This window comes from Biomphalaria glabrata, chromosome 5 (assembly GCF_947242115.1).
Source record: "Biomphalaria glabrata chromosome 5, xgBioGlab47.1, whole genome shotgun sequence".
NCBI lineage: Eukaryota > Metazoa > Mollusca > Gastropoda > Planorbidae > Biomphalaria > Biomphalaria glabrata.
In genome coordinates, this window is record NC_074715.1 from 47698865 (window position 1) to 47704864 (window position 6000).

The following is a 6000-nucleotide window of genomic DNA, read 5'->3' on the forward strand; positions in this document are numbered from 1 at the left end:
TCTTTGGACGCCTCTGAGACCACCCAGCTCTAATGGGTACCTGACATTAGTTGGGAAAAAGTAAAGGCGGTTGGGCGTTGTGCTGGTCACATGACACACCCGTTAACCTTGGGCTACAGAAACAGATGACCTTTACATCATCTGCCCTATAGATCTCAAGGTCTGAAAGGGGAACTTTAATGTTTACTTTACGCTTTGGACGCAATTATCTTCTTTTTTTTTTTAAATATTGTCTGTAATTTATACAATCTTGCTATAGTATTATATTTTTCTATAAGTTTAAACGTTTAGCCGGCTATAGTAAACAGTTTTTAGGTGATAGCATACAATATAGAACAGTACACTATACAGAATACTGACATCATATGAAGATAATAGTCCACCCAGAAACATTTGAAATGCGAAGTATACTCGTGCAGGAGTGAACATCATCCTCTGATCGCAGAAGTCTGCATTCATTTTCAAACTTCATAAATGGACAGTTCAAGATGGAGGCAGTTAACGAAACTATCAACGTGAATCAAAAAGTGAAAAAAAAAACAAAAACAATTTTAAATAGTCAAAGCTTATACGAAGTGTAATTGTCTCAGTTAGTTTGGCTCAGTCGTGTAATGAAATTTGTAATAGATCTAGACCAACAACGCTAAATCTGCGCGATTAGAAATATTTTTACCGTTTTTTTTTTGTTTAGCGCTATTTCATGCTTTTAACTTTCTCAATTCGCCTTGATCCTATCACTTATCTGGACCAGTTGGGATTATAGGGCCCATCACCTTGCTACGGCGCTATGGTTGTTGTCAAGCTTTCTCATTGTTCCGCCTTTTTTTCTTAACATTCTAATGAATAAAAAAAATCATATTAGATTTAATGTCTTTGTCTTCACCTACCCACTTCTGACACCAAGTACATTGTTAAAAAGCTCATACAATATCTCCTAGATGTTTGCATCTAAGGCAGTCTTAACTTAACCATTACCCACTCTTTTCTGAACAACATATATCTAACACTTCAGGACGTAACGACAGACTTTGCATCGACCGCGTGAGATATGTGAGCCTGGTCAAAAGGTCATCACTGTGTCCGAGTGACAAACAAATAACGTAACCCGATAGGAACGGGTGCTGCTGTTATCGCGTCCGGCGCCCTGGATACAAAATGACGCGACACTTTGATTACACTTGTAGAGAACGTGATACGCTTTGTCTGGACACGAGTGATAGTAAGATGGCACGCGTCTTTATCAACTGACCATTAGCTGGTCAGAATGACCCTCGGGGCGGCCACGGGCATATCGCACCTTATGTACTATAGATTGCCCCCTCTTATCGCCACATAAGCAAAGAACGCTGACCTAGTCAAGAAGTTTAATCATACTGGCGTAGTTGTTTATATTTGATAAATAGGTTTTTGGTATCATCGATTATTTCTTCATCATGATGGGAGCCATTTTCATTTAAAATTCTGGACTTACAAAACAAAATGGATTAACGAAAGAATATAAAAAAAACAACACCATCAATAAATTAATATAAAAAATAATTTTAAACTATCTTATCTTATCTTATATAATACAGACGTTACCTCAAAAAAGAAGATGATTACGTCCTACGCGTCATGCATTTAGTCATGCATATTAACCAATGACTTAAATTCTGCCAAGTCACTGGTTTTCCTGGCTGGCTCAGGCAACCCATTCCATGCTCTAATAGCACTAGGGAAGAAGGAGTATTTGTACAAATTTGTCCTAGCATATGGGACGAGGAATGTGCCTTTATCTTTGTGTCTTTCAGAGTATTTTATTAAATTTTGTTTTTGTACTTGAAGATTATGGTTCAGTGATTAAGAAATATATTATAGATTACTTTGGATAAGCTAAATAAATAAATAAATATATATATATATATATTTCTCAATACTTTAAGACTATTTTGTAAAACGCATTAGTGAGATTTTTATCTATAGCGGAAAACTAAAGACAGCTCGTTATGTAGTGGTGTATCCAGTATATATATATATATTATACCTAGACTGGAAAACAAACGTATTCGTGTCCGATCGTTATGTACGTAATTTATTTTCATGCTGTAGGGAAATTAGCCCCGACTCTCGGAAATCGCTCTTTTCTGCCTTAGAAAAGTAATGATCTTTAGTTTTCAAAGTTTAGAAATAACGCAATCCCATTTTGCGAATTTTAAATAGAATGGGCTATTAATCACAGAACTATATATTCACGCAAATCAATGCTATGAAGCAGTTTAGTTTCCATTGAGATTATGTTTCGACAATCCTAGATCTAAATAATCCAAGTCTGTTGATTTTAATGATCTTATGATTTTAAATAAATTGATTACCTATATCTTTATAGAACTAAATTCTGGATCCAAAAATGGCTAAATAATAATTTTGATAATATTATAATAATAATAAGTAAAGTAAAGTTCCCCTTTCAGACCTTGTGGTCTATAGGACAGATGATGTAAAGGTCATCTGATTATTTGGCTTACGGTTAACAAGCAGGGTATCATGTGGCCAGCACAACGAGCATCCGCCTTTACTTTCCCCCAACTGATGTCAGGTACCCATTAGAGCTGGGTGGACTCAGAGGCGCCCGAAGAGCCCGCAATTAAAGTCTTCACTAGGATTCGAACCCCGGACCTCGGTTTGGAAGTCAAGCGCTTTACCACTCAGCCACCGCGCCTCCAATAATAATATTTACTCGGACTAAACATTATAATGATTATTAGTATTATGTGACAGATTACGTTTGAAAAAAAACAACTTGACTTCTTATAACTACTTAACAAACCATCAAGTTGTTTCAGCTTTCAACATTTTATCTCGACATATTTTGTGCAGTGTTAAGAGAGATACAAGTCTCCAGTCTAGGTATACTATATCGCTTAATATGTAAATCGGTTCTTTAAACACTCGGGACCTAAAGAAAGAGAACAATCATACTGTTTTTAAGTTTTTCCTAGAAATTCAGAATATATATTTTGTTTTTTAAATTAATTATGTAAATAGTTGTGATATTTAACACAAAAGGAATTTGTGGGATTCGCAGTTTGTAAAACTGGCCCTGGAGAATGTCTAAAATCGAATATACTTAAAATTGTGCATTATAAATTATATGAATGGAGGCCTAGGTCAAGTATATGTAGTCTAGATCTATTTAGGCTTGTTGTGGGCAAAACTATAATATTAGTAATTGGTTAACATGCATGTCTAGGACATAATCATCTTTTTTGAAGTAACTTCTGTATTTTATAAGATAAGATAAGATATGGACGATGTTTAAGACCTGGACTTGCAGGTGGTGCTCTATCTCTGCTATATAATTCACGATCTCATGTTTAATTCATGATGGTTGTCACGTGACAGTTTTTTTTTCGTTGTTTTATCAATGAGATCACGTGACTAAATGGGATTTGTTTACGATTGGTGAATGAGGTCCAATGGATATACCAATCGGTATATTGCAGTACTTCTGCTGTCACTCGAATTTAATTATTTTGTTAAACCATGTACTAATGAAACATTTCATGTGTCGACCATATTTCTCTCAACCATCGCCAACTATCGTCCAGCGCCCCCAATACGTTTCTAATTAAGGCTTTGGGAAATAGATCTCCCACCTGGGTTACTTAGTAAGTGGAAAATTTTCATCAAGAACAAGATAGGAGGGGGGGGGGGACGCGGGGAAAAAAAAGCAAAGCGGCGTCCAGTGATGACCTTGAACTTGTTACCTCACCGAAAATTCCCATTAAAACAACATGTGCTGAATTCCGGACCTCTCGTGCGATGATGGACATTAGGACGGGGGAAGCCGAGTTGAAAGGAAAAAGACTTATCATGCAATCGCCGGCCGGCCGTGGAGAGACAACGAAAAAAAAAAAAGGGTGCGTCCTTGACCTTGAACAGCTCAATGACAGCGCCTCACTCAGTGGTTGAAGGAACAGGGGGGGGGGGGAAAAGAGTGGCCGAGGTGTATCAGCTGTTACTCCTTTACTCCTGTAGTTTCTGTTCCTTACTTACCGGGCAGCTGCATTGAAGGGGGCTATTCGGTGCTTCGATCTGGACACGTTGTCTTCCATCTCATTAGGAATAATTTTAGGGAGGCCTAATTGTTTAAAACAGTTCATATTGAACTGAAGTTGATAAACCTTTAATAAAACTAGAACCTCGGTTTGTGTATTTCCTTGTAATGGTCCGTTCAAATTCTTCTCACTTTTCTAATTTAAATATTAAAAGCAAATTTTCGAAAAACCATGTGACTAGATAAGCATTTTTTAAATAAACATATGTGACTAGATAAGCATTTTGGAAGAAATATATGTGACTAGATAACCATTTTGGAAGAAATATATGTGACTAGATAGCCATTTTGGAAGAAATGTAGTTGACTAGACAAGCATTTCGGAAGAAACATATGTTACTAGATAAGCAATATATATATATATATATTTACCTTTACCTATCCCTTAGTCTGTTGGACCGTTGGGGCACTAGGCAAGGTTTGTCGACCGTCTTTCTCCATTCCTCCCTTTTTTTTGCCTTGTTTAGAACCTCTCTCAATGGCAGGCCCGTCCATTCTTTAATGTTGTCCTCCCATCGCTTTTTCTGTCTGCCTCTTCTTCTTTTTCTTGGCACTGTTCCCTGAAGGAAGGTCTTTGCGAGCCCCGTAGATCTTGTAATGTGGCCAAAGGTTTTAAGCTTTCGTCTTTTTACAATAGTTAGCAGGTCGTCATGGGCTCCGATCGCTACAGTAACCCTGTTTCTGATTTCTTGGTTTGTGATGCGGTCTTTGAATGTGATGCCTAGGATCCTTCTGTAGCATCTCAATGCCATCGCTAGGATCCTCCTCTCAAGCTCTGCATTCAACGTCCACGACTCGCAAGCATATAAAAATGTGGCCATATATATTAATGTAAATAAATACTTTATATCTGACATGATTTTATTCAGTTCTTCTCAAACTAAAAAGAAGTACTTTGTATTTTTTTCTTAAACGGGGATGATTTCTGCACACGAGACTCCAAGAGGATGCATTTTCGCAGCTCAGTCTACATGAAAGTACTTCAACTGCAGATGTTCACAATAAGCTAAATAATACTTCATTGAACTTCCGAAATTGCCACCTAAATAAAAGTAACAAACGGAAGAGCTGTACTAATTTGATTCCTCGGTGCTTCCATGTTGATATATAATCATATGCCTTTATAATAAACATACACTTCCTTTATTTTTGTACAGCGGATACACCAATATCAGCGGTGCTATGGTTATGGTTTTCCACAATGTATGAAATCTCCGGGCCAAAAGTTAGAGAAACACTTGATTTCATATCTTCTTATCTACGTCTGCTGGCTGGTCCAATTCTTTTCGGCAAGATTCTGATGACGGGGGGAGTACATTAATAGTAGATGAACTGGTAATTAACATTGTACTCAACGGCTTCTAAGAACTTTCAAGCGGTCTAGACAAAGTATACTGTTAATCCTTTTTATTTAATTTTATCTGGAAACCATGCAAATCATTAAAAATCTTGTTCAATCTTTATATTAATTTTAGTCTGAGGTCAAGTAAAAATTTGGCGGGAAGTGGATGTAAATTAAAAATTTGGAATAGATGTACGGACCTCTTTGACGATGAAATGAGGAACTCTAAAATTAGGTCATGATGTAACAGGTCGCCAGTGACAGGAAAGGGAAATCATCCGAGCTTGAAACTCGACGCGGTAGATCTGACGCTAAGAAAACAAACGGAACCAGCTTGTGTGGTTTCTTCATTATTTCTCTTCGGCAGACGATAAGTGTTTCCCGAGTATGGCTTCCCCTTTTGATCTTTTGTATTTGTTGACAGTAGCGTCCCTTGTCAGAATGAGATCCTGCTGTTTTTTACTCCCCCCTTCCCCCAAACCACCGCTGCAGTGACCGTTGGAAATTGTATACTGGAATGAGCGTACAGATTGTAGACGGAAGAACACTGTTAGAATGGTTG